Below are 9060 nucleotides of genomic sequence, written 5' to 3' on the forward strand. Positions count from 1 at the left end.
TATGCGACTGCTCGACTGCCATGGCCGAGGGTTGAAAGAGGAACTAGGGTTAAACCCTGTTTTTCCGCTTAGATCGGCTGGTTGTAAATATTTTGTTGTAATAAACCTTTAAATTATATTTTTAGGATCCCAATGTATACAGTAAACGTTCTAATGAAATGTTATATCTTAACCAAAAAATTTAACCCTAAACCGCTAATCACACTTAGTTACACGATTATAGCTAAATGACTCGATTAGCGAGTTTAGCACTATTTAAAAAGGCACACTGTAGTGTTCCCTGGAGTTTAGGGCATTACAACTTGGCATCAGAGCGAGCCAAGGTTAAGGGTTCCTGAAGACAAGCTGGGCATGTACACTCTTCACTGAAGATAGCTTCACTCAGGGAATGGTAACTATTTTTGTAGTTATGTGCTTAATTCCTTAAATAGAATGTAAATGCTTTACATGCACATTGTATTAGGGAGCATGAGATTCTGATAGAGCCTGGCTCTTGACTATATGATTACATGCTCACTGAACATATATAAATGTGATTATATGATTACCTGCTCCATGAATATATATAATTGTGATATTTGCATGCTATAGTTGGAGGCATGGTAGGTTTGTTGGAAGAGCAGGGATTATGATTGATGTATGAATGCCATGGGCATGTTTTTAGCACTGCAATGGTTTGTGATTGTAGTGTGGTGAGATTTTTCCCATGGGGAAAGCTCTTTGTATGCTCATCATGATTAATGGGTCAAGTTAATGACTGCAGATTCAATCAGCAGGTTTGTATCCAAGGCAGATAATGAGGCCTGCTGGTGGTTATACAGAGGCTGGGAGTTACAGCCAGGGTTTTAGTTCTTCATCTGCTCCTATGAATTTTCAGCAAATGTTTACAGATTTGCAATCAAGATTGCAGAGGCATGAGGAAGAGATTAGGTGTTTGAAGCAACAGCGGAACCTATCGGGAAACACCTCTTCCTTTGTTTTGCCAAGAGTGGCACCAACTTTGGCTCAGCCTAGGGTTAAGAGCAGGTGGGAATTTCTCTGTGGAAGATTCTAGGAGTTTTACCCTCCAATCTTCGAGGGAGGCCTAGATCCATTCAGAGTTGAGAAATGGATGGGCATGGTCAGTTCCATTCTTGATAACATGGGGCTGGTAGTTCACGATAGGGTGATCTATGCGACATATGTATTGCAGGATGATGCCTAGACGTGGTGGGAGGTAGTATCCCAGACACGAGACACAGCTGTGATGGACTGGAAGAAGTTTAGGCAGCTTTTTAATGAAAAATATTACTGTGATGTATTCAAGAATGCTAAGATGAATGAATTTTTGAATCCCATTCAGGGAAATGCAACAGTAACCGAGTATGTTAATAAATTTTATGGGTTGGCTAAGTTCGCTTTTGACATGGTACCCACATATGTAGCTCGGAAAGAAAGCTTTATCCAAGGATTGAATTCCAAGATTGCTCAGGGCATTAGAGATGCCCCAGTGCATGAAACCTCCACCTACGCTCAGGTGGTAGAGAAGACTCTTGCTGTTGAGAGCATAAGAAATGAGAAGAAGAGTGCCAGAGAGCATGAAGCTCAGGTAGTGGGACCTCCACTTATTGGAGCAAGCAAGAATGAAAGCTGGAAGATTTATCCAATATGCAATCGGTGCAAGAAGCGTCATCTGGGAGAATGCTGAGCAAAGGTGTGTTTCTTTTGTGACATGGGGGGGGCATCGTAAGAAGAATTTCCCAAGGCTAAGAAAGGATGAGCAAATGGGGATGGACAGCTTGACTCCGGCTCGAGTGTTCGTTCCAATGTAGTCAAAGACTGAGACTGGTTCCTCAGGGATGGCAGGTCAGCTTTCTAGTTCTGATCTTTGTATTATGCTGACTAGTTTTGGTGCCATGTTGTTTCTTTGTTTGTTGCATATAGAGAAGCATAAAGATGTTATGCAGATCACATGGTTATGTTGTGATGGGAATGCGATATTGTATTGGTAATTTAAGAGATGAGGTGAATTATTGTGGAAAGGACTCATTAGTGGTTTTGATAAGTTGGTTATGACTGACTTACTTTGGTATGATTCAGGATAGGGATTGGTTAAGTAAGTGTGGGGCAATGCTAGGTTGCAAGGAAAGGATAGTAATTCTTGGGTTTGAGAGTGGGAAGCCCTTGTGATAGTTGGCACTGTGGATGGATTTGGTATGTGTATGACGTCTGTACTTAGAGCTAGAGATCTATTGCAGGGAGATGCATAGAACTCTTAGCTAGTGTGGTGGATACCACTTAGATTGTGCCAGTGGGATCAGGATAGACTGGATTAGTCTGTGAGTTTCTAGATGCGCTTCTAGGGGATTTTCCATGGTTTCCTTTATGTGAAAAGATGGAATGGTGATTAGATTGGTGCCAAGAATGGAACCAGATCTAGGACACTGTTTGAACGGTTTCAGCAAAGTTGTAAGACCTAAGGGATTCAGTTATGGGATAAGATGGTATTCTCCAAGGTGGATCTTTGATCTGGTTAGTACCAGCTGGAGATTTGGGAGAAGGTTAAACAGAAGACTATTATATTAGATAAGGGCACTAGGAGTGTTGAGTTATGATTTGGGAGTTTGATTAATGTTGAGTTGTCTTGAGGAATTCGTTGGACAGAGCATTCAAAGGATTATTTGAATGGGATTTGTGATCGTCTTGGACGATGGTAATGTGATTTATTTCTTGCGGAGATTTTCCAAGGTCAAGGAACGCCTCAGTAGGCAAGAGTTTCCTTGGATGGGCAGGATATTATACGTGCTTCGAGAAAAACTTCTGAGTCTTCTTACAGATCAGAATCAGTTTGCAGGTTGTTATGACACCTCAATGACAGGGAAAAGGATTGCTTATGCAACATGTTGGTTAAAGGATCTAGCCAGAACTAGAGTAGAGTTTCTGATGGGCCAGGTGGCCAGCGGTATACTTGAGTTTACTCTTGTAAAGAGGATTAAAGGAAAGACGTTTAAGTGAACCACATATAGGAAAGATTGAGTGGAAAGTCTTAGCTGGATTAGCTAAGGATTTTACAGTGTGAGATGTTAGGTTATTATGGTATAAGGATCGGACTTAGGATCCGATGGACACTAGGATTAAATGGGAGATTCTCGATGAATCTCATGCTACTCTCTTATTCTCCTCATTCAGGCATCATGACAGTGTACCAGAGTTTGAAAGATTTATATTGATGGCCTTGGATGGAGAGGGACATAATGGAATATGTGGTAAAGTTCTTAACTTGTTAGCAGGTCAAGACAGAGTATCAGAAATCAGTAGGGCCATTGTATCCTTTGAGTATTTTATAGTGGAAATAAGGAAACATCGCAATGGGTTTCGCAGTGGGGTTGCCCAGGATAGTGGGCCAGTATGAGTTGGTTTGGGTCATCATGGACCAGTATTTAAAGTGAGTTCATTTCTATCAGTAAGGACAAGTAATGCAGCTGATCAGTTTTCAGACCTCTTTGTGAAAGAGGTAGTGCACCTTCATGGAATTCAAGGTCTATCTTATCAGATGAGGACTCTGTTTTTTACTTCCAAGTTTTGGGGAAGGTGGCAGAAGGAAATGAGTATATAGATGGAATTCAGTACAGTTCATTATCCTCAGACTGATGGTAAATCAGAGAGAGGAGAGAGAGAGTTATCTAGTATTGGAAAGGTATCTTATGAGATGAGGTATGCTCGATAAGATGGATAAGGTGTTGATTTTGGATCATGAGGTAGTTCAGGGGACCATTAAGATTATTAGAGGTTAGAGCTTGGATGCTCACTTCTCAAAGAAAATGGAAAAGTGTTACTGAATTGAAAAGTAGGAACATGGAGTTCCAAGTAGAAGATTGTATCTTCCTTAAAGTATCACCATGGAAATGGGTGAGGAGATAAGGGAAAATTGAGCCCTAGATTTATATGACTGTTTGAATCCTGGATCGGACCGGTCAGGTTGCCTTTGGGTTGACCTCAGTTTTGGCACTGTCAGTTGTATACAGTGTATTTTGTATTTCTATGTTGAGGATATGGGTTAAAAGAAACTCATGAGTTGAATTATAAGAATCAGGGGTTTGAGGCTAAGTTTTAGAGAATCAATATTTGCTCTATCACTCGACACTCGCTATCCAGATGTTCTCTTTCCCTGCTCTTTTACATTTATTATATATTGAGACATTGAGGACACTGTCAGATTTTGGTTGGGGGTGGTGAGCATATTCATGCACGTTCATGTTGATTTTTGTCATATTAATATTTTCACGGTCAAATTTTTTTAAAATTACTTATTTATTTTTACAAAATGTTAGTTTTGAGTCAATTTTTGTTATCCGTATTACTAAGAGTTTCTCTAGAGTTAACTAATGCACATGCCAAACATTGTGGTAAGATGGTTGTTAGCACATATTTTCTTAGAAATTTTCCACATTTAAGAATCCATTCTTTTGTGTGAGAGGTGAGACTTGAGAAAACAACTTTTAAATTTTTATTGATTTTTAGAAATTGTTATAATTATTTGGACAAGGTATTGTGGTATGAATGGATGATGTTTTAGGGATAATATTTTCTATAGACAAATCTTATTAGAGAGCCTTTTATTATGTTGTTCATGAAAAAAAAATGAAAAAAAAAAAGAAGAAGAAAAAAGGAAAAAATAGAACAAAGGAGAAAGACACAAGAACAATATTTCTATCATTTTCAATTATGTTGTCTCTTGTGTCCAAGAAAAAAATGTGTGTTTATTAATTTCATGTCCTATTTTATGGCTCTTAGAATAAATGTAAAGATTGTCTATTTAACTTAGAATTCCCGAAAAACTGGTTTTGTGGTACTCTTTATGGTGGTTGTTCAAATATTTTATTTCCTATCTTCGTTTCAATAATTATTTAAGAGTTTGTCCTAAATATATACCCATATGATGAGTGCTTACTTCTTTTCCAACTCCATGAGCGAAACCCTTAAACTTTAAAAAAATTCAATTACATGAGAGGTAAATGGAGTTGAGACTTTTACTTGGCATAATTTCGAAGGCTTTATGTGCTATGGTTTGTGGTAAGAAGGTTCAAGTTTGGTGCACACACTCAAAACTCTAGATTCAATCGAAGTAATTTTGATAACTCTTGTTGACTTATTACTAACATTTTGTGTTAATACCTAAGTTCTTTTATAATTTTTGACCGGAAATATATCATGTTGACATTTATCATTTCGCTTGAATTGCTAGAGACTAGCAATAAGCTGGTTGGGGGTTGTGATTAGTGTTCAAAAGTATCATTTTATTGATCTTAAAGTGTAAAATTAATTAAGTTTTAAATAACATTTTCGTGGATTTATTGTCATATATTTCATATTTGAAAATATTAATTATTGATTTAATTTGTGTTTAATTTTCAGGAAATAAAATGTACTTTTGACACAAACAAAAAAAAAGAAGAAAGAAAGAAATATAATTGAAAGAAAGTGATGAAAAAGTGGTATTTTTGAAGGTGACTTAGGCCCAAAGACGGAGCCCAGCCCAAGCTTTCAGCAGCTGCCACGCTGCCACGTGGCAGCAGGCCATTTGTCCAGTCGAGCCACTCCAGTCGTGCCGCCAAGCCGAGCCGTTCCTCTAACAGGCGACACGCGTCCCACCAGCGCCTGACGAAGCCGAGCCAAGCCGAGCCACCTCCGCCTGACGCTGCCTGCCGCACCTGCCACTCGTCAGCCCTTACTCCCCACGCGCCCGACCATGCCTGCCGCACCTGACGCCTTTTGCCGCGCTCCATAGCCGAGCCAACCACAATGCACCACGTCGCCCAACTATCCCCCACTCCACCAACAACTCAACTGCCACTCCACTGCCAAGCCAATCAGCACACGCCATGTGTCCCACTTGTCTCATTTTGCATCAGCTTTTGTAGCCATTTTCTCCATTTCCTAATGCACGTAAATACACATTTGGGGCCTATTTTCACTGTAAATAGAGGACCAAATGTAGGGAAAAAACAATCAGATGGTGGAAGGAAGTGTAGAGAGTATTGTTGGAGAGAAGAACAATTATTTCGTAATTTTCCTATTTTTCTTTTACATTTCTTTGAGTGAAAACAATGCCTATTTTAGGCTAAATTCTCTTGTGGAAAGGCTAGAGTGAAGTTCATGTTTTACATTATATTTTTAATATATTGATTCTTTATTTTGTTCTTCATTTCTATATCTTTGTTACACTTAAATTTATTTTCTTCTAATTTTTATTCTAAATTTATTAGTGTCTTTTACATAAGTCTAGTCATGCTCTTCTTATGTATTTTAGGCTTTTAATTTAATTTAGGATCATTGTTATATTATATGTTTTTTACTGCATTCTGTCATTGGTATTTTGTCGCTCTAAGGTATATAATATGATAAGTTTTTAAAATTAGAAATTAGTATAATTTAATTAAAGAACATATTTTCAGGTGAGCTTTATTATATATATTTTCCAACTATAATTAATGGTGTAGAATTATAGTTGAGTATAATTAATCAATTTTATTAAAATATATATGTTTGCATGAATGAAACTTATGCCTTCCATATTTTCTTTCTGATTCTAATTCCTCGATTTTGTTTATTTAATGTTTATATTCTTTTTCAAAGTGACATTATTTCAAAGTTTATTATTTTTTATTTACTAATCTTTCTTTTTACTTGTATTTTACCTCTCTGTGGATATGATATAGCCCGATTACTACTGCGACCGCTTAGGAGTTATTGGGCGATATCAATTTTTGGCGCCGTTGCCGGGGAGGTAATTCTACAATTAAAGGTTTGCATAGTAAATTAATTTTTTTTCTATTTAAAAAAAAGTAGTATAATTTTTTTAATTTCTCTTTTATTTTATTTTTCCTTAGTAATTTTTTTTTTATTCATTATTTTTTATTTTTTTTAGGTTTAGAATTTTATTTTCTAGATTTAGGTATTTTTCGAAAAAAAAAAGCATAAAATTTTAAATCATAAAATAAAAAATTAAAAAAAAAAACAAAGTATTGAGAATATTTGTGTAATTTTGGAAATTAGTAAAAACCAAACTTGTTCTGTCTTAGAAAAATTGGTTCTTAAATAAGGTCTATGTTAGCGTTACCCTCCAATCTTTTCTAAGAACCTCGGGGAGTTCTAGAAAAGCTATTGGGCCTAAATGGTACCTTGACAGCCTTTCCAATTGGCCTGGGAACATTTTGGTGTATATTTATTACTTTATTACACACTTGCGCTTATAATACTTACAAAATAAAAAAATATTTATGCCACGAAACAGAGACGCTCTAGGGAGATTCGTGAGACAACAAGTAGAAACTTTAGAAAACTCTCCTAGTTCGTCGTTTTCTTCCATTCGTTCAAACACTCCCGATTCACCGAGACTTCCTGAACCACCCACGATGGCTCATCAAGATGAAGTCCAACCAAGAACGCTACAGGAATATTTACATCCTACGCGTACAGCCACACCTTCATGCATAATGTATCCCAACAATATGCCAAATTTCGATTTCAAACCCGGCATGATTAACCTCTTACCAACCTTCCATGGGTTGGAAAATGAGAGTCCGTACGTGCATATACGGGAATTTGAAGAGGTTGTGGCTACATTCAACAACCGAGCTAATGTCACCAACATTGTGAGATTGAAATTATTTCCTTTCTAGCTCAAATACAACGCAAAAAGCTGGTTGTATTCCTTAAGGCCTAGATCTATCGGAACATGGGACGAAATGAAAAAAGCATTCTTTGCCAAATATTTCCCGCCCCATAAGACTAGTAGCCTTAAGAGGCAAATCCCTACCTTCATCTAGAAAGACCGTGAAACTTTCCATCAGGTCTGGGAGAGGTTTAGAGATTTCATAAATCAATGCCCACATCATGGATACAATAGCTGGCGTCTGATCATCTATTTCTATGACGGTCTCACAACCGAACAAAGACAATTCGTACAAATGATGTGCAATGGCGAATTCCTTCAAAAAGATCCCGATGAAGCTTTCGAATACCTCGACGATCTTGCTGAATAGTCCTACACATGGAATGGACCGAGTCCTATGGACAAGCCACGATCAACTGGAATCTACCAATTAAAGGAAGATGACAACGTCAAAAGCCAAATTGAATCATTGAGACAACAATTCGAGGCTTTCAAATCTCAAGAAGGTAGAGGAATCCATATGGCTGCAAAGGTAGAGACATGAGATCCATGCTTCATCTGTGGAGGAACGGAACATCAACCGCAAGAGTGCCCAACTCTTGGTGAGCTAAGAGGAGGAAATGAGGAACACTGCAATGCTTTAGGGGATTACAAGAAGCCTTATAACCCTTTCTCAAACACTTACAATCCCGGTTAGCGCAACCATCCAAATTTCAGCTAGAAGGACTCAAACCAAGCATCTGGGAGCCAATGGAGGTCTGAGCAGCAACAACCACCAAAAGCATGCATTGCTCCTCAAAATAACATGAATACTTTGCAAATGCTTGCACAAACTCAAATAGCCTCAACTCAAGAGCTCAAATCTTGTTTCACACAAATGGTAGAGGAAATGAAAGACATGAAAATCCAAATGACAAAGCTAAACACTACTTTGGCGATTCAAGAGCATGGTAGACTTCCCGCTCAACCTATAATCCATCAAAAAGGGCAACACATGGCACAAACTTTATCCTCTGCAGATACAAATTTCAAAGAGGTTAATGCCATCTCTACTCGAAGTGGTCAAAGTATGATTTCATTGTTAACTAAGACAACGATACGTGAATGCCCGCTCCAGATGATGATGTGCCAATAAGCATTCTAGTAAAGGCACCATTTCCTCAAGCTTTGAAATACACTGGAAAGGTACTGGAAAATCATGGTGAAATCCTAGACCTTTTAACACAAGTGAAGATCAACTTGCCATTGTTGCATGTGATTAAACAAGTGTCGGCTTATGCCAAGGTTATCAAGGATTTGTGCACCGTTAAAAGAAAGCACCATGTCAAGAAAACTGCATTCTTGGCGGAACAAGCTAGCGCGGTAATTGACTGCAAGACACCGCCTAAGTACAAAGATCCTAGTTG

At 37.9% G+C, this 9060-nt stretch overlaps 1 non-coding gene across 1 annotated transcript; it reads right to left on the bottom strand.

Annotated features, from left to right (window-relative positions):
• Positions 1-7775: 7775 nt before the first annotated feature.
• LOC133780983 (small nucleolar RNA R71) lies at positions 7776-7882 on the bottom strand. The gene has a single exon (XR_009869784.1). It is a non-coding gene; the product is annotated as a small nucleolar RNA R71 (small nucleolar RNA).
• Between the last annotated feature and the right edge of the window lie 1178 nt (positions 7883-9060).

Source organism: Humulus lupulus, chromosome 5, assembly GCF_963169125.1.
Source record: "Humulus lupulus chromosome 5, drHumLupu1.1, whole genome shotgun sequence".
NCBI classification, from domain to species: domain Eukaryota; kingdom Viridiplantae; phylum Streptophyta; class Magnoliopsida; order Rosales; family Cannabaceae; genus Humulus; species Humulus lupulus.